Below are 21,184 nucleotides of genomic sequence, written 5' to 3'. Positions count from 1 at the left end.
GCATACTTGGAGCACAAGAGCAAGGGCAGAGAGTAAGGGAAAATGAAGCTGAACAGCTAAGCAGAGAACAGGTCATGGAAGACTGTTTTGGCCATGCTAAAGATTTTTGTCTTCATCCCAAAAGCAAAATCAGGAAAGATTTTTAATTGGGTGGAAACAGAAAGATGTGTTCACCCTATGATAAGATTAGCAAAGACTATGCTCCTACATAGTGCAGTTACTATGGTAACTGACAACATCCAAGATGGAGAAAAGAAAAAGATGTCAGTGGTACCAAGGAAATAATGATGATGATGGGAAGATTTGGTGATAGGTTGGGAAATAGGGAGGTGGAGAATAATACCATTAGCTAAAACTTATTGAATATTTACTATTTGTGAGATGTGGTGGTAGATAACTTTTTCATGGATTATCTCATTTTTCACAGGAACTAAGCAGTAACATAGTATACTTTCAGCTTCCAGTGACAGAAATGCCAACTTAACATGTTCTTATGTTGTAGAATTAAAAGTCTGCAGGTAGGGTAGTTTTGATGAATTAATTCATCAGCTCTAATGTCATCTGGGACTCAGGTTCATTCTGTGAGTCAGTGAATATCATAGTCCTTTGGGTCAGTCAATCAGTCAGTTCAGTCGCTCAGTGGTGTCTGACTCTTTGCAACCCCATGGACTGCAGCATACCAGGCTTCCCTGTCCATCACCAACTTGCTCAAGCTCATGTCCATTGAGTTGGGTGAAGCCATCCTACCATATTATCCTCTGTCATCCCCTTCTCCTGCCTTCAGTCTTTCCCAGCATTAGGGTCTTTTCCAAGGAGTCAGTTATTCACATCAGGTGGCCAAAGTATTGGAGTTTCAGCTTCAGCATCAGTCCATCCAATGAATATTCAGGACTGATTTCCTTCAGAATTGACTGTTTTGATCTCCTTGCATTCCAAGGGACTCTCAAGAGTCTTCTCCAACACCACAGTTCAAAAGCATCAATTCTTCAGCACTCAGCTTTCTTTATAGTCCAACTCTCACATCCATACATGATTACTGGAAAAACCATAGCCTCGACTAGATAGAACTTTGTTGGCAAAGTAATATCTCTGCTTTTTTTTTTTTAATTTTTAAAATTTATTTTAATTGGAGGCTAATTACTTTACAATATTGTGGTGGTTTTTGCTATACATTCACATGAATCAGCCATGGGTATACATGTGTTCCCCATCCTGACCCTCCCGCCCTCCTCCCTCCCCATCCCATCCCTCAGGGTCATCCCAGTGCACCAGCTATAAGCACCCTGTCTCATGCATCGAACCTGGACTGGCGATCTATTTCACATAGGATAATATACATGTTTCAGGGCTATTCTCTCAAATAATCCCACCCTCGCCTTCTCCCACAGAGTCCAAAAGTCTGTTCTTTACATCTGTGTCTCTTTTGCTCTCTCGCATATAGGGTCATCATTACTATCTTTCTAATCTTTAATATCTCTGCTTTTTAATATGCTGTCTAGGTTGGTCATAGCTTTTCTTCCAAAGAGCAAACATCTTTTAATTTCATGGCTGCAATTATGTCCTTTGGGAAGGACTCAGGACTGCAAACTAGCTGCAGCATCTCCAGCCATCACTATGTAGATACAAAGCTATGTCCAGAAGGAAAAATTTTCCATCCCTGTCTCCTTTTTCTGTTACCTTTCTTCTCCTTTAGTTAAGCATTTGTTGTAGATGGTGATTATTCTCACATTGTTTCTTTTTGAAAATAAAAATAAATAACTAGATGTATTTGTTTCCTCTTTTTTTTAAAACAACAAAAAAATAGCATACTATACACATTGTTCTACTCAAAGATTTTTCTTGCATAACAATATATCCTAAAGATAACTCATATAAAAAGGTCTTCATCTCTCCTTTTTATAGCTGCTTGGCACTAAATTTATGGCTATTCCAGAATTTATCCAACTAGTCCCTTTTTGCGGAGAAGGCAATGGCACCCCACTCCAGTACTCTTGCCTGGAGGATCCCATGGACGGAGGACCCTGGTAGGCTGCAGTCCATGGGGTCGCGAAGGGTCGGACACGACTGAGCGACTTTACTTTCACTTTTCACTTTCATGCATTGGAGAAGGAAAGGGCAACCCACTCCAGTGTTCTTGCCTGGAGAATCCCAGGGATGGGGAGCCTGGTGGTCTGCCCTCTATGGGGTCACACAGAGTCCGGCATGACTGCAGCGACTTAGCAGCAGCAGCAGCAGCAGTCCCTTTTTGATAGACATTTAGATACATTCTAGCCTTTTGCTGTTACAAATAATGTTATTCTGAGGGAACTGTTGATACATATCATTTCCTGTTTCTATGTGTCTTCAAAATAGATTTCCAAAAGATGAGTTGCTCTGTTAAAGGGTAAATACATGTGTAATTTCAGTAGTAAACACCAAAATCCCCTTCTTAGTGTATGCTGTCCTCTTTGCCTCCCCAATAGCAACACGTCAGAGTGTCCGTCTAATGTTGGCCTGGACAGTGATGATTATTTTCAGACTTTGGATTTTTGAAAATCTAATAGATAAAAAGTAGAATCATATTATATTTAATTTCACATCTATCTTATTAGAAGCATGACTGAGTTCTGTAAGCTGTCTAGTTCTATCATTTACTCATTTTCCTATTGGGTTGTTAGTCTTTTCTAAAATTTGAGAAAGCTTTTATGTATATTATAGATTGTGATCTTTATGATTTAATTTACAAATATTTTACTTATTTGTCCCTTGGCATTTTATTTTACTGTTTACTGCTGTTTGTTAGGCAAAAGCTTTTACCCTTATGTACTCAAACATCAATTTTTTTTTCAGAATTAGGGAAAGCACTTTCATTTTATCTTTTTTTCCATACTTTTGTTCAGTTGTCTTCACTTGATAAAAACAAATCTATTATTTCCCTTCAAATCTTCATTGTATTCTAAATTTTCAAATGTATTTGGATCTGTGAACTTTCTGTCCTATTCTATTGGTTTGTATCTCACTTCATATTCCAATGTACACTATTTTAACTGTAGAAACTTATGCTATTGAAAAAAAAATTTGGATGTAGAACATTTTAAAGTCCTTAATTTGTTACAATAATGATTCATAATGTTTTATGTTTTGGTCTCTTGGCCCTGAGGCATGTGGGGTCTTAGTTCCCCTACCAGGGATTGAACCCACACCCCCTACATTGGAGGGTGAAGTCCTAACCACTGGACCACAAGGGAAATCCCCTCATATGATATTTTGATATGTTAGCCACCCCGTCCCCCTTCCCAATGTTGATTTTTTTCAAGTTTTCTTGGAAATTTTGCTTGCTAAATCTTCCATATAACTTGTAGCTGACTTATCTGGCTCTAGAAAAAGATCAAATGGTACTTTCATTAGAACCTTATTGTATACATAAACTGACTTAGGAGAATTGACATCTTTTTGATATTGAGTCTTTCTCTCCAAGAACATGGTATATCTTTCTATTTGTTCAAGTATACCTTAAAAAAAAAAAAAAAAAAAACAATTTTATTGTTTTAGAGCAGTTTTAGGTTCACAGCAAAACTGAGAGGAAGGTATAGAGGTTTCCCACCTATCTCTTGCCCTCAACTCATGCATAGCTTCCCCATTATCAACACCCTCTACCAGAGTGGAACATTTGTTACAATTGATGAACCTACTTTGACACATCATAGCACTCAAAGTCATAGTTTATATGATCATTCACTCTTGGTATTGTACATTCTGTGTTTTAGATATAATGTCATGCATCTATCATTATAATAGTATGTGGAGTAATTCACTGCCCTAAAAATCCTGTGCACCCCACCTATTCAATGCCTCTACCCCCAACCCATGGCAACCACTAATCTCTTTACTGTCTCCATCATAGTTTTGCCTTTTCCAGAATGTCACATAGTTGGAATCACACAGAATGTAGCCTTTTCAGATTGGCTTCTTTCACTTAGTAATTTAATAATATGTATTATTCCATTCTTTTCATAGCTTGATGGCTCATTTCTCTTTTTGCTAAACAATATTCTATGACATGATGTGCCACAGTTCATCTGTTCACCTACTAAAGGTCATCTTGGTTGCTTCCAAGTTTTGACAATTGTGAATAAAGTTGCTATAAACATTTATGTGGAGGTTTGTGTGTGGACATGAATTTTCAGCTCCTTTGGATAAAAATCAAGGAGCATGATTGCTGGATCACATGGTAAGAGCATATTTAGTTATGTGAGAAACTGTCAAATTGTCTTCTTTAGTGGCTTCTATTTTGCATTTTGACCAGCAGTGGATGAGAGTTCCTGTTGCTCCACACCAGTGCCAGTATTTGCTGTTATCAGTGTTCTGGATTGTGGCCATTCTTTGGATGTGTTATGGTATTTTATTATTGTTTTAACTTGAATTTCTCTGATGATGTATGGTTTGCAGCATCTTCTCATGTGCTTATTTGCCATCTGTATATCTTCTCTGTTGTGATGTCTGTCAAAGTCTTTGACCCATCTTTTAAAGAGATTGTTTATTTTCTTTTTGTTGAGTTTTAAGAATCCTTTGTATATTTTGGATAACAGTCCTTTATCAAATATGTATTTTGCAGATATTTTCTCCCAGTCTGTGAATCTGTGACTTGTCCTTCCATTCTTTGTATTGTGTCTTTTTCAGAGCATATATATTTTTTTAATTTAATTAAGTCTACTTATTAATTATTTCTAAGAGACATGGGTTTGATCCCTGGGTTGGGAAGATCCCCTGGAGTAGGAAATGGCAACCCATTTCAATATTTTTGCCTGAAAAATCCCATGGATAAAGAAGCCTGGTGCGCTACAGTCCATGGGGTCACAAAGAGTCGAACACGACTGAGCACACACACACACACACACACACACACACATATCAATTATTTCTTCCATGAACTGTGCCTTTAGTGTTGAATCTAAAGAACCATCATCATACCCAAGGTTATCAAAATTTTCTCCTATAATATCTTCTAAGCATTTTATAGTTTTGCATTTTTCATTTAGGTATTTTATCTATTTGATTTAATTTTGTGAAAGTTGTAAGGTCTATGTCTAGATTCAGTTTTTTTCTTTTACATTTGAATATCCAGATTTTCCAGCTCCACTGGCTGAAAAAGCTGTCTTTGCTGTCCTGTCTTCCCTTTGTTTCTTTACCAAAGATCAGTTGAAAGTATTTATGGAGTTCTTCCTGGGCTGTCTCTTCTGTTCCACTGATCTAGTTGTTTATTCTTTCACCAATACTGTACTGTCTTGATTTCTGTTTCTTTGTAGTAAGTCTTGGAGTCCAGCAGTTTCAGTCTCCCAGCTTGGTTTCCTCCTTCAATACTGTTTTGGTTATTCTAGAACTTTTGCCTCTCTATATAAACTTTAGAATTCACATACTAATTTACTGGGATTTTTATTGCTATTACATTGAATTTGTAAATCAAGTTGGGAAAAACTAACATCTTAAAAATACTGAATCTTCTTCTCTGTGAATATTTCCCCATTTACTTAGTTCATCTTTGCTATCTTAGAGTTTTGTAGTTTTCTTAAGACAAATATTGTACATCTTCTGTTTGATTTGTTTAGATGTCAAATTCCACTCTTTCATTCCTGATATACAGGATGGTAATAGATCTTTTATATTAACCTTGGATCCTGTAACCCTACTATAATTACTTAGTAGTTCTTAGGAGACTTGAAGTTGATTATTACAGATTTTCTATATACATGATCATGTAATCTGCATACAAAGGTGGTTTTGTTTCTTCCTTTCCATCTAAGTGCCTTCTATATTTCTCTCTTGTCTTATTGCATTAGCTGTGACTTACAATAGTGTAATGTTGAAAAGGAGTGGTGAGAGGGGACATCCTTTCCTTATTTCTGATCTTTGTAGAAAAGGTTTGTATTTCTCACCATTAAGTATGATGCTAGTGTAGCTATTTTGTAGGTATTTTTATCAAGTTGAAGGAAATCCCCTTCTATTATCTTTTTTAAATGAAAGAAAAAGTATTTCTAGAAATCTCTCAGAATATTTTTTATTCTATTTTGTTGGCCAGAATTGCATCACTTGCTAATCCCTAAAACATTCACTGTTTATTTATTTATTTATTTATTTTAGAAATAAAATTACTAAGATTGGTCCAAATAATCAAGATTTACTTTGGGGTCAAAATGAGACCCAGCTCACACTGTGTACAAAACCAATTCATGCATAAACATAGTATTTTATTAAGAAAGAAGCAGGAAGGGAGAGGATAGAGAATGACTGTTGAATTGGCTGCCAGGAGCGTTTGCCACAGTTTGCCTCACTGGCTACCCAAGGTCCATCAACACCCATTACCACACAAAAGTATATACATTTAAGAAATGACATCTCTACCTAAATCACACCCATTTCTTCTGTGGAGAAAACCTAAAATCTTAACCAGTTATTTGTGCTGCTGGGTCACTGATGGGAAGATATTCCCCTCCATCAAGTCTAGATATGACTATTCATGTTCAGGTATTTTAGGTATAGAAGATAAGTTATTCAACCCCATCATAACAAGTTACTATGTCAAAGAAATAAATGTATGAATACAGTTAAAACTGTTTTTAAGAAAAGGAGGTAAATGAGAAACAACATATGCTCAAATATGGCATATATTCCATTACATAGGAAAGGTGAGGACTCTCTGGTAGAAGTCAGTCATTCTGGTCACCTCTGGTTCTGCCCTAACGAAAGATCTTTCTTATCTATTGTCATTCAGAGTGACATCTGAGACATTTGTTGGGTAGAATGTCCTTCCTTTGAAGCAATCGTTTTAGCACTATACTTCTTGTAAGTCTGAGTTGTAAAGCCTCTAAATCACTTTAGATTTTGTTACAGATTATCTTAAGCCAAGCATGTGGTAAATTTAACAATCTAGTACTCAGAAATAAAAATTATTAGGCATCCATTCTGATTTTTTCCCCCAGATAGCTCCATTGTAAAACCAGAGCCAACAATCTCCTTGTACATAACCCTTAAGAATATCTGTCTTCTGGTCACTGGCCCATTTCCTCTGCTAAACCTAGAGCTTTGATTCTAATGTTAAAATACAAAATAGCATCTTTAGTAATATGGAAACATACCTCCTTTAAGCTTATTTTGGCCATCTATGTTTTCCCCTTTGTAAAGCATTTTTAAGAGATAATGCTTAGAAGATGTTGGTCCCACTCTTCTCTTAGGTGTATTTCCTACCTCCCTCTCTGCATTTAAGGATGAGAATTCCATTATTCCAGCATTGCAACGCTTTAAATTATAGAAATCTTGGTTGATTTTAGTTTCAGCTATTGGCACAGAGAATGTCTCTTAGCAAGTTTGGCTCTTAAAATACTATACTGAATGCTGTGGGGCTGTTGCTGGCACATATGTATAGGTTGAATTTTCCTTATGTTAATATCAGCCTTGTTAGTATGTAAGTTAGTAAAATTGTCTTCAAAAGCAAACATTTTGACATTGAATGACACAGCTCATCAACTTCAATCTAGGAATAATGGAATTCTCAGTACCCTCTATCTCCTTTCTTCCTTCAATCAAATTATCATTTTTAGGGTCTGTTATTTATAATGCACCATTCCTGATTATTACTGTACCAAGAACATAGCCAGTAGTTAATGTTCTTAACACTTCAGAAAAATGTGAGTTGTAGTTGTTGGATAGGCAATAATTATGTCAGATAAGTCTCTATTCTACTAATTTTTAGGTTAAGTAAACTAAAATTGAAACTTAATGTATTTGTCCAAAGTTACAGAGCCCATGTGTGGTAGACCTGTGAAATAGACATGTGATTCCAGAGCTCACATTCTTATCATCATGTTATATTGCCTCTCTACTTTCTGGTTTATGAGACTGGACTGATGGAGTTTAGAGGCCAAATATACAGATAGACAATGATTAGACCATATGTAGGGCTTCCCTCAAAGCTAAGTCAGTAAAGAATCTGCCTGCAATGCAGGAGACCCAGGTTCAATCCCTGGGTTGGGAAGATCCTCTGGAGAAGGAAATGGCAACACACTCCAGTATTCTTGCTTGGAAAATCCCATGGACAGAGGAGGCTGGCAGGCTATAGTTCATGGGGTCGCAAGAGTCGGATACAACATAGCATCTAAACCACCAGACCATATATAAAATAGAACTCTGACCCATAATCAGCAGCAACCACCCCAGGAAGTGAACATACTCTTTACAGTTTCTCCAACTGGAGGAAGCTAAATATATTCCCTCTAACCAGTCATATAGAAGGCCTACTTCTAATTATCCCACCTCCAGCTTCCCCAAGCCAACACCCTCTAATCAGGGCATATCTGGAGCCTTTTTTTTCTTGACTATAGAGCATTTTCATTCCTCTGCCTGCCTTTGAGTCTTTGCCAAACACCAGTGATGGTGGCTGACTCCCTTCTTGTGAATAAATAGTCTTTGCTTGCTCTCATTTTGGTCATCTTTTTGTTTATTTCCACAAAGTTATCATTCAATGAGAGCGAAAAATGCTAAAATGAGAGAAAATCAATCTTGGCTAGGATGTGTTTGATGTATCAAAATACACATGTCAAGTAGGCACTGTAGATTTATTAGTCTAAAGTGCCTAAGCTGTGAAGGATGTGTCAAGTTACCTAGAAAAATGTACAAAATGAGAAGATATGGGTTATTAGATGTGATCCTGGATGAACTCCTAAATATAATGGCTGGAAAAAGTCATATAATCCTGTAGAAGAGAATGAAAGGATGGTAAGGAGATGGGAGAAAGACAAGGACTATGGGACTATGGATGTCAAGGGAAGAGAACTTTCCAAAGGAAGTGATTGACAGCATCTAATAATGAGAGTTGAGTGGATTCAGTACCATGCAGGTCAATGGTGCTTCTAGAAGAAATGCTACTATCAAGCGTTGGATTCCAGAATTGTGGGGCTTGGCTAGAAAGAGTGATGAGGAAAGAAAGACTAAAAGTTTAAAGAGCGTTCACAAATTTGGCTGTGAAGAAGGGGGATGAAAATGTGTCGGGAGCTGAGGTAGAATGTGAGCATCAGAGAGAGTTACTTGAAGACACCTAAGATTTGTGTATGTTTAGATGTTGACAAGAAGGATCTGTTTGAAAGGTGTTGATTGATTATATGGGAGAAGAAAATGAATAGTCATCTGTCAGATTCCTGAGGAGACTAGAAAGAGATCTAAAGCTTAGATGACAGAAAGAACAACTCCTTTCATTTAATAGGAAAGAAGTCAAGGGCTGTTGACTAGATCAATGGGTTTGTCATTTTCAAGTGGGTTCCTTGGGAAACCTTTGATTTTCTGAATAATATATAGTGATATAAGTAAGACATATTTCAAATAGTCACTGTAGAAACTAGGAGAGAGAGTTTACCAGGGAAATGATAGAAAGAGTGCTAGGCATAGTTGAAGGCCCATTTGAGGATTATAATCTTGAACTTATAGTCACATCAGTAAATTGATCCAAGAATGTGAGGTTGTTCTGTATCACTGACTTGGAGAAATAATTACCAGAAAGATTCCATACTGGACTGAGATGTAGAAGATAATATGCGTGATGGATGAGATAAAATTAGCCTGGAGGTGGGTATAACCCAGAACTGAGGATTGGTGAGATTTAGATGGTGAAATAGCCCTACTCTTCCAAGATTCCAGGAAGAACAAGAAGCTTTGCAAGGTTTGCTTGAGTCACAGCAGCATATCATGGCACCTTAGCATATGTCCTTTTGGGACTGTTTTACAAATCTCCTAATACTTTTAGGAGCCATGACATTAAAAGATGCTTGCTGTTTGGAAAGAAAGTTATAACCAACCTAGACAGCATATTAAAAAGCAGAAACATTACTTTGCCAACAAGGGTCCATCTAGTCAAGGCTATGGTTTTTCCAGTAGTCATGTATGGATGTAAGAGTTGGACTATAAAGAAAGCTGAGTGCAAAAGAATTGATGCTTTTGAACTGTGGTGTTGGAGAAGACTCTTGAGAGTCCCTTGGAATGCAAGGAGATCCAACCAGTCCATCCTAAAGGTGATAAGCCCTGGGTGTTCACTGGAGGGACTGATGTTGAAGCTGAAACTCCAATACTTTGGCCACCTGATGCAGAGAGCTGACTCATTTGAAAAGACCCTGATGCTGGGAAAGATTGAGGGCAGGAGGAGAAGGGGATGACAGAGGATGAGATGGTTGGATGGCATCACCGACACAATGGACATGGGTTTGGGTGGACTCCAGGAGTTGGTGATGGACAGGGAGGCCTGGCATGCTGCAGTTCATGGGGTCGCAAAGAGTTGGACACGACTGAGTGACTGAACTGAACTGAATACTTTTAGTGCTCTGTTGAGTAGAGTCCAATTTGTTTGGGGATAACAAAGATGGTACTTTCTAAGATTAGGATGCTTCTATGCTTTTCTCTTATTTTTTGAAACTTGCATTATGTGTTTTAGCAGCACAATCTAATGGAATGGGGGGAAAGATGCTATTATCCTCACATAATAAGTATTAGCATTAATTTAATACTTACAGTGAGCTGAACAGTGTAGCAAATATTTGCTTACATTTCCTCACTCCATCCTCCCAACAACTATATAATTTATGTAGTGCTCCTTTCTCTATCGTACAATCAAGGAAACTAAGGTTTACAGAATCTAGGTGACTTGCTGGAGGTACCCCTGCTGAGAAATGATGGAATCAGAACTAGAATCCAGGACTTTCTCAGGCAAAATTGTGATGTCAGTGAAAGTGATTTTCAGGAATTTCCTGATTCTCTGGCAACTGTCTCCCCTTAAGTTTTACTTTCTCACACCTTTCCTGACACTCCCACCTCTCCAGAATGACACAGCTCCTCTCTTTTTCAACTAATGCAATATAACAACCCTTGCTAATGGGTTAATCATGTACTCCCAGTCACTGTATTCATTATTTATTAGGAAACTTTCTAGAGACACTGGCCTAAATCAAAGCAATAGCTCTAATGGTGTTTCTACTCTCCCATTTTCAAGCCATTCTGTGCTGTAAAACTGCAGAAGAGCTGACAGTACTATTTTCATTTACCAGGGCCCTAACATCAAGACTTGATGCTCTGGATCAAATCACACTGAAAGGTTGTTGCTGAGCCATGCAAAGACGCCGGAGTTCTTGGCCTCTGGAGGAGAATTGAATCCGGGGCCAGAGACGAGGCTTGATCGCTCAGAGCTTTTGTGTAATAAAGTTTTATTAAAATATAAAAGAGATAGAGAAAGCTTCTGACATAGAAATCAGAAGGGGGTAGAAAGAGTACCCACTTGCTAGTGTTAGCAGTGGAATTATATACCCTCCAATGAATCAAAAGAATGTCTGGAGGTTGTAAAGACCTCTCCAGACCTACTCCCATAATTTACATTTCAAGATAACAGGATTAGCCAGAAGGTTTAATCCAGAGACTGTCCTCAGGCAGCATACATTATTGTTATATAATCCTAAGGAATGTAGAGGAAAAAAAGTTTGTCCTTTCTTCCTCCTTGAGAATCCCAGACTGATCCCTCTCTCCTTGGGGACCTCTGGACTTCTTATCAACCTGCCTAGGAAATGACTCTCTCAACACCATTATCTTTCTCAGTAGAAGCAAGCAGGTCTGTGGGGATGGAAGAGCAGAGAAGTGACACAGATTGTAGGTTCATCAAAGCTTATGCTAATTAGGAAGCAACTGCTTTGATGTAACTCTCAAGCTTCCAATCACCCCAAAAAAAGTCATCTTGTGTGTGGATGCTTGTGTGTGTGCACTCACTTATGTGTGTTCATTGAAATTGCTTTAGATTTATTTTTATGTTTTTTTTTTAAATTTCAGCTTTGTTGAGTTATGATTGACAAATATAGTTGTAACATATTTCAAGTGTACATTGTGATAATTTGATGTATGTAGGCATTTTGCAAAGATTCCCCCCCAATCCATTTAATTTATTAACACATCCATTCCATCACATCACATATTTATCTTTTTGGTGTGTGTGTGTTGCTGAGATAGATTTCTTAAAACAAATGAATATTATCCATGTCCCGAGTCCTAAAACATAAGTGAGGGTGGAAAGGCCATAGCAGTGTGCCCTTCTCTGGTGTAACATCTATATTAGAAGTTTAGATAAAGACTGCACAAAGTACCCAAAGACTGGATTCCCACATTTAAAATATTTTTTATTGCTTTTGCCTTTTGCCCTTTTTTAAAAAGAAGCTCAAGGTCAGGAAGTTGAAGGGGGTGTGTGTAGGCAGGGATCAGAATGCTTAGGAACCAATAAACTGGGGGTAGGAAGTAAAGGAGCTGGAAACAAGATGAGTGAATGTAGAGGGATGAGCTAATCAGTCAACTTGGACAGGGACTGCAGCAAAATAAAAACAGGGAGCAGATGCCTTAGAACCCCAGGGAGCAGCCGACAGAAGTGAGCAGAGGGAGAAAGAAAAATGAACACCTACACACAGAAGGCATTGGTTAGCTTCCTACATCAGGAAAATGAAGGAAAACCACTTTAAAACCACTTTAGAAAAGCAAAGGGAAAATATGAAAACCTCCCCAGACTGCCCCCTTCATATATCTTCTTTCCTTCAAACTCTGATCTCTCTCACGCAACCACTCCCTCTGGTCTTATTATCCTGGGTTATCACTCAAATCTTTCTTTCTGCCCTCCAAAGATGTCCAGAAATCTCAGTTCCTCCATAAAGCCTTTCCTGGCTATATGAAAAGAGGTCACACTGACTTCTCCCTCCAGCAGACTGTCAGAGCACACTGTGAGCCTGGTTTAAGAAGGTTATCCTCAATGTAAATATTTAATGACAGTTATTCTCACTACAGCATTAGTGCTTGGCTTAGGGTGCTGTGTGTGTGTACATGAGCATGTGCTATGGATTGAATTGCTTGCCCTGCCAATTCATATGTTGAAATTATAGCCCCCAATGTAACTGTATTAGAGATAGGGTCCTTAGGAGGTAGTTGTGGTTAAATGAGATCATGCAGGTGGGGTCATAATCTGATAGGATTTGGGCCTTATTAGCAGAGGAAGAGAGATATCCCATCTTCTGCCCACCAATCCCCCACCCCTATTCCCTGCCACCCTGTGAAGACAAGGCAAGAAGGAGACTGTCTACAAGCCAGGAAAAGAGCCCTCACTAGAGCCTGAACCCTGCCTGAACCTTGATCTTGGCCTTTTTATTCTTCAGAACAGTGGGGGAAAAAATTCTGTTGTTTATACTACCCAATCTGTTGTACTTTTTTATGGCAGCCCAAGCAGTCTGTGGGCTTCCCAAGTGGCACTAGAGGTAAAGAATCTGCCCGTCAATGCAAAAGACATAAAAGATGCAGATTCAATTCCTGGGTCAGGAAGATCCCCTGGAGGAGGAAATGGCAACCCACTCCAGTATTCTTGCCTGAAAATGCCATGGACAGAGACCTTGGTGGGCTACAGTCCATGGGATTGCAAAGAGTTGGACACAATTAAGCACACACATGTGCAATCTACGGCAGTGTGTATGGCTGGGGGGTGGTGGCAGTTGTGAAGAGTGTTGATTGAATTTAGGTCATCCGTTGTTAGAATAAAACTCTTATAAGGCAAGGACTGTTGAAAATATGTGAAGCCAGTACCTAATAAATACCAGTAAATTCTGCTTTATCTTTTAATACAGAAGTGACAAATGTCTTCTCCCTATTTTTCTTTAAGCACCCATTTGGCTCCCCTGTTTACTTTCCTTTCTGCCTCCCCAAACTTCTGTTTACCTGAAACCAGGGGCCCAGATATAGCAGTACAGGTGTTCCTCATTACATCACACTTGGCTTTATTATACTTCAGTAATCTTTGATATTATTACTATGACTCACTGAAAGCTCAGATGATGGTTAGTGGTTTTTGGCAATAAAGCATTTTAAATTAAGGTATGTATAGTATTTTTGTAGACATAGTGCTATTACACACTTAGTAAACTACAATATAGCATGAACATAACTTTTATATTCACTTTAAAACTAAAAAAGAAACTCATGTGATTTGCTTTATTGCAATATTCCCTTCATTGCTATGGTCTGGAACCAAACCCAGAATATCTCCAAAGTATGCCTATACTGGAAGTTCTGAATTATACAGTCCAAAGTTGGAGTAAAGTTACCTAATGACCCAGAGAATTCAGAGGCTTTGACAATTAGGTGTGGGTCTTTCACACTGTAGAGCATTTCTATTAAAGCTGTAGCCAGTTGTATATATTTTTAGTTGTAGAACTCAACTCAGATAAATTATTTCTAATAAGGGCGCTGGCAGTTATCAAGTAGTAGGTGTTATATGGCAGCTTAGCTGAAAACGTGCTTTTCGTACTACCTTAATCAATGTGCTGAAAAACTGCCTAGAACAAGCCTGGGAGTAATTGGATGATGTTAAAAGCAGAGTGAAGGAACAATAATACTTCATTCTCCTCCCTGGGTCAGCACACCCACATGGTAATTTACATCAAGGAATCCTTCCCTCTAACTCAGAAAGAGGATGGTCCCTGTGGGGCTCTCCTGATGTGAGGAATAAATGTGCCCCTGAAAACTCACCCTTTTAAATCATTAGGTACTCCAGTCTAGCAAAATGGACCTCAGAAAAGAATATTAGCAAGGTTAGCAAGTAGCATGTTTGCCCTCTGTAATTCAGAGCCAACCTGGAATGTAAAATGGCAGCGGTCATTTTAGCAGAAAGCCTAGTTCTGGTTCTGTTCCCATTACAACGGTCTAGGGGAGGAGGACTAGTAAGACATTCCCTTTTCTTGCAATCTGTTTTTCTACATTATACATACCAGCATCTCAAAAGCCTTTCTTGTACCGGATTCTGTATTACATATATCTATGAACAATGCTGATTCTTAATTCTTGCAGGGTCCTGGCCAATTAGGGGGAAAGGAAGAGAGCCCAGGCTCAATATCCTTCCTCCCACTTCCATCCCTACGCAAATCCTGCAATGCCCATGAAAACCAAAAAGAATCCTAAGGTCAGGAATTTGTACTTGGAATGCTTTCCTCCCCCAGGACCACAGATCCTCCTAACTCATATCCCTATGTCCTGTCCTCCCCACAGCACTGCAGCCTGGCTGGGATTAAAACCCTTGAGGTCTTAAACCCTGAAATCATTATAAAACCACTTCTATGTAAATCAAAAATGTAAACAAGTCTAAATGTAATAGCCATACATCTTGTCATCTAGATCTGGACACTTGTGAGAGTGAAAGGAGGATCTACTGACAGATATCAGGACGGCAGATACAAGCCAGGAATGGCCTAAGCAAACAGGGATGTAGGATTACCCAATTCAGAACCATAAAGAGATGTCAGACAATTTTTTCCCCATGATAACTAATTTGATTAGGATCAGATTCTTACCCCCCAAATTCATTCTCTAGTATAAATATCACTTACTTTTTATTTTTTGAAAGAATTGATACTTGGTCAGCTTATTGTTAATTTCAGTGATTCTCAAATGTAGTCCCTGGACCAGTATCATGAGAATCATCTGGGAATGTGTAAGAAATACAAATTCTCAGGCTTACCCGATACCCATTGAAGGTGGGGCCCAGCAGCTTATATTTTAACAAGCTTTCCAGGTAATTCTGACCCATGCTGAAGTTTGAGAAACATTGAGATAATCAGCTCTGAAGATAACTTGTTAGGGAAGTTCATGAGGGATTTGACTGGAGTGGTTTCCCTTTCAGTGGAAAAGGAAAATGCCTGGATGGACCTAACCAGCATCTGCAGATAACTTATAAGCCTACTTGTCTATCAAAGTCTTCATCTGTTGACTGGTTGTCTGATTCTGAAGAAGGCAGCAGCTGCATAGGCCATATCTAGGCCTTGGTAAAATGCTTTAGTTCCTTGGAGCTGGATCTCAATGTAAATCATGCAAATATATTGTTTGACTTTCATACCATTGTGTTTCCAACACACCTTCAGAAATTTGCTATGTGGAATAGTAAAGGAATATCTGAACTTCCTAGCTGTGTGACATTGGGCAAGCAATTTCTCCATCTTTCATATATCAGTCAGAGTAGATTGGGTGATGCTGTGCTAGCTAACAACCCCAAAATCTCAGTGACTTAACATGACAGAGGCTGATGTCTTGCTCATCATATATCAGTCAGAGTAGATTGGGTGATGCTGTGCTAGCTAACAACCCCCAAATCTCAGTGACTTAACATGACAGAGGCTGATGTCTTGCTCATGCTTTATGTTTACCATAGTTTGGAGGGGTGAGAAGGTCCTGTCATTGGAGTAATTCAAGGACTACAAGTCACCAGCCATAAACGTTGCTGATCTCCATGTAGAGGTGAAAGAGTTCTGGAGCGTCTCACATCAAGCAATTAAATGCTCTAACCTGGAAGTGACACATTGCACTTTGGATTACAGCTTATTGTCAAAAACTAGTTACATGGTACAACCATGGGGGCATCGTGTATTAAACAAAAGACAGAAGAAATAAGTTACATGATATGAAAGAAAGGGATGAGTGTGATGCAGAAAGAAAACATCCAGCAGATAAGGAGGATGTGGTGTGCTAGGTAGAGGAGAAAGGAAAGAAGGTTGTAAATTTAGACAGGGTGGTGGGGGAAGACCTTGGGGAGAAGGTGACTTTCTAGCAAAGACTTAAAAGAGATGAAGGAGTCAGCCATGCAGATACCAGGGGAAGAATATTCTAGGTAAATGAACAGAAGGGACAGCTAATGCAAGTGCAAATGTACCTGGGCATGTTCAGAGCCAGCAGTGAAGCTGCTTATATGACAGAATGGAATGGAGAAGGTGGTTGGGAGGTAGGAGGTGAGGCCAGAGAAAGGCGCCTCCGTCTTCCTCAGGACTTCGACATTTACTCTGACTGCAATGGTGCTAACCTATTATAGGCATTTGGGAAGAGGACTGACATGATCTGACTCACATTTTAAATTGATGTTCTGGTTGCCTTGTTGAAAACAGACTACATGAGGGCAAAGTTAGAAGGAAGGAGATGTATAGGAAGCTACTGTCATAATTTGGGCTCCTGATGAAAGTTTGGGCCAGAGAAGTAACAGAAAGGTTGGAAGCAGAGATCAGATTCTAGATATGTTTGGTAGGTAGAGACAAGTGAGATTTCCTGACCAATTGAACATGAGTCATAAAAGAAAGAAAGGAGAGTAAGGGACCCATCTTAAGGGTTTTTTTGAAGAAATTAGAAAAGTGGAGTAGCCATCAACTGACATGGGGAAGGCTGAGAGGGGAGGGTTGAAGTGCTAAACAATCAGTAAATGTCAAAATAAGAGAAGTAGAAAATTCCACACATCAGCACAGGCTAGCTTCCTTGATTTCACCAATACAGCCAGATATGAGAGACTGGGACAATTTTTTTTTTTTTACAAAAGACAGTGATTTTACTGGTTATCATGTTTTATAGAGATGCCTCAGAATGCAGTAGGGTGATTGGGTAAAAATTAAAAACCTAACAATACATCATATTCATCTTTGCATTTATCATGAGTAGAAAATCCATATTACATAAGCAAATGATAAATATTTGATAAGTGAGCAAATGAAATGACCACTCCCCTATTTTCCCAAGTCTGAGCAACGGAATGGCAAATGGAGAGTTGTGACACGAGATAAAAAAACCAACTGAAAGATATGGGCTTGAAGAAACAGCCATTTGGCCCAAAGGGGACTTGGTAAAACCAGTGATGTATCACTGGTTTTAAGAAATACTACCCAACCTAACCTTAGAAGTAGCTGTAGTAGTTGAAGTTCTTTTCTGCTTTAGCAAGGTGTCCCTTTAAGATGACTCATCTCAAGATATCCACCAGGGCAATAACAATCTTCCAATTTTCTTTCTTCCCTAGGGGAAAAAAGTCTTATTTTTAAAAACTTGTTTCACTCTGGCATTTGTGGGAAAGGTATGAGAGTGGCATTTTGGAACAATTATCTTCATTTCCCTGGAATATGGGTGGCATCCAACCTTAAAGTTTTATGTTGAGGACACTGGCAGGAAACCCAGTGAGCATGTAGCCAGGTGACAAACTTCCTCATATGAAACAGGGCTGTTGACACCAAAACAAATGTGTTTCCAATTCATGCCATTTCTGTTTTATAAAGTAGTTTAAATTATGCTGATGGTAAATTAACACTCAGCCAAATGCCTTACCCCACGACAATAAAAATATTTTCTCCTGGAAGCAGTGTTTCAGGAATTTGTTACAAGCCATGGCATTGGAAGTAACTTGAATTCTTAAAAGCATCTTTCTAGTAGATGCAGGAAATAAATCGGATTGTTGCTGGGAAAAGAGAAAGAACATAAGTCTAGGGAAGGGAGGAACCTGTAAGGGGATTTTCTGAGCAACGTCAACTGACTACAAAAGAGTAAAATACACTGTGCTGACAGATAGTGGAATAGGCAGGGGGCTGGTTTTTCTTATGCTCAGTGGGCTGAGTTGCATTTGCTTTGGTCACAAGACATAAATATCCAAACAGGCAGCGGCCCTGACAAGCATCCAATACATTTTTCATTTCATCTGTGCACATTTGTTAAAGCTTCACTCTAGATAGCTGAGGCTCATACACCATTTTTTCTCTGACACACTGATAGGTTCTTTGTAATCATATTTCTTAAATATTTCTGACCTTCGTACTTAAAGTAATGCTGTGCCTTTCTCTTATTAAAAAAAAGATATCCCTGGAATTAAAGGAGAATCATATTATGGTGATTCACAAATAAGAAAATCATGACTCAGAGAAATCATTCAGAGACTTGCCCACTGTCCATTTGTGGCTGCACCCAGGTTCATTCATTCTCAGGCAGGAATTTTTATTATTCATAACTATCATTTACAAAGGACTCACTAGAATCCAGGAGAGTAATGTGTTATCTCATTTAATCCTCACAATAATTGAGTAAGATAAAGACTGTTATTTGTACCTTCTTACAGAATGAAATATTGAGGCATAGAAAGGTTGAGAGACTTGCCCAAAGCCACACAGATACTTGGATGAGAAGCTGGGCATTAAATGTAGGCAGTCTGGTTCTTGGATTCCATGTTTTTAACCACTGCACAGACTGGCTTTTTAAAAACGAAAGTACTTTCAAAGAAATGAGCTTTTAGAAGATGTTCCCTAATTGTAGCGTATGTGACAGTCTCCAGGAACCCTCTGATTCAGAAGCTCTGAGCCTGAGGCCCAGAAATCCTTTATGTTTAGATGCCTGTGGCTGAGCTCCATACTTGGAGAACACCTCTGCTGCCCAGATAACTGGTACCTAAGATGGGCTGGGATGCCTTTGAATCTCTTCACTTTAATGTGTACTTTGCACATTCTGGCTAGGGCCTGGCATCATAAGTACTTTCACCTGTGTGTGGATGTTGGTGACTCTAGTTGAGAAATTACTAGTTGTGTGACCTCCTGGAAGGAGAAGTTGAGCCTCTCTGTTCTATGTTTTCTTTCATGGTAGACAAACCCTTCACTTCCTGAAGTTTAGCTCTGAGATAATACTCAGTTCACTTTGCTCCTTCTTGACTAATACCTCATACTAAGTTGTTCTGCACCAGGAATACAAGCATATCTATGTTTGCCTTTCTCTTGTTATCCAGGAAATCTCACCATGGATAGCCTTCTCTACACTGGAAGGGGACTAGTCTCACTAAGAAATTGCAATGAAAGTACTTACTGGATAAAATGAAATGAGAGTCCCCTTGGGTTCTGTCCCAGGCTGAGAATGGAGATAAGGCTTGGAAGAGGAGGGAGGGAAAGAAGGGACACCAAAATGTGTGTCCTAGGCACTGTGCTTAATCATTTGAGGGTCTGTAATCTTCAAGGAACCTGTTGTGTACATTCTTACAGATGAAGACTTTAAGCACAGAGAAGTTAGGTAACACGCCCAAGGTTGCTCAGCTTAAAGATTCTGACCTATCTTATTCCAAGAGTCTTTTCCTTCCATGATATCATGCTGGCTAAGACAATGCAGGTGGCTAGGTAAGGTAAGCTCCTAGGTGTTCCTAACATGCAGATTGCATCTTTAACCTTTGAGCTGAACCTGAGAGGTTCCCCAGGCCTAATTGATCTCTGTTGTTGTTCAGTCATGACTGACTCTTTGTGACCCTATGGACTGTAGCTCACCAGGCTCCTTCGTCCATGGGATTTCCCAGGCAAGAATACTAGAGTGGATTGCCATTTCCTTCTCCAGGGAATCTTCCTGATCCAGGGATCAAACCCACATCTCTGCCATTGGCAGGTAGATTCTTTATTACTGAGCCACCAGCTATCTACTGCAACTAATCAGAGGATCTTCTTTAGAAATTGTGACTATTCAATGTTAGATAAGTATACATATAACATTTATTACTGATGTGAATAAAAATGCATTCTGGATTAAGGCCCTGGGGTCGTATTACATATGTGTTCCAAGGCATTTAGAGGTGTTCGTAACACTGTATGTTTAAAAGATTTTCCTTCTAGGTGTTTCCTGGGAATGGCTATGGTATAAGTAATAAGCTCTTTTTCCTTTGAAAAATCACTTATTTTTTATTTTTTACCCTTAAAACACATTTTGAAATCAAAATAGCATGAAACTGTAAGATGGCTGTATTCAGCAACTCCTTTGCAGAAGTTGTCTTTAACTTCCTGAAGAAATTAACAATCTTTCATTCTCGTGGAACTGTGATCAACTTTGAATTTTTGACTTTATATACATTTCTTAATCTTTGTAAATTTCATGTTTCACCTATTAAAAACAAACTCACAAACCAAAAAAAAAACCAAAAAACCTTTCTTATTTATATCTGGAAATTGTTACATTGGTCAAAAAATGCATGTGAAAATGCTTCAGTAAATTAACATGCTGTACAAAGAGAAAGAATTTTCTTTTAAATCATGATGACTGGATTAGCCTGCTGGTTTCTGTGGTTAGTAGGCAGTCACTAATCTTTATAAATATCATTCCTTTTTATTTATTAAGTGCATGTGTATAGTTCACTTACTGTGTGCCAGGCATTTTGTGAATAGTAACTCAGTTAACCTACCAAGAAGGTTGTTCTTTTAAGCATCAACTGTTTTATAAAATTCTCTGTCTGTTAGTGAGGAACTTTGTCACAACTTAGAAATTGATCAGTTCTAGGCTATGAAGTTTATATAACTTTACCTTAAATTTTGTTTTCAGTGACGTTTTTGTTACAGTTGGTAGTATTTCTTCA

The 21,184-nt window shown here is 38.6% G+C and overlaps 1 protein-coding gene and 1 pseudogene across 6 annotated transcripts in view; one reads left to right on the top strand and one right to left on the bottom strand.

Annotated features, from left to right (window-relative positions):
- LOC107132692 (beclin-1-like) overlaps positions 1 to 15,607 on the bottom strand; it is a 50,516-nt pseudogene extending 34,909 nt beyond the window's left edge.
- The window catches only part of TRPM3 (transient receptor potential cation channel subfamily M member 3), a 607,343-nt gene that overhangs the window by 142,729 nt on the left and 443,430 nt on the right, over positions 1 to 21,184 (top strand). The gene's annotated exons all lie outside the window — the stretch shown is intronic.

This window comes from Bos taurus, chromosome 8, assembly GCF_002263795.3.
Source record: "Bos taurus isolate L1 Dominette 01449 registration number 42190680 breed Hereford chromosome 8, ARS-UCD2.0, whole genome shotgun sequence".
Classification (NCBI taxonomy): Eukaryota; Metazoa; Chordata; class Mammalia; order Artiodactyla; family Bovidae; genus Bos; species Bos taurus.
This window is presented reverse-complemented; position numbering and strand designations above follow the sequence as displayed.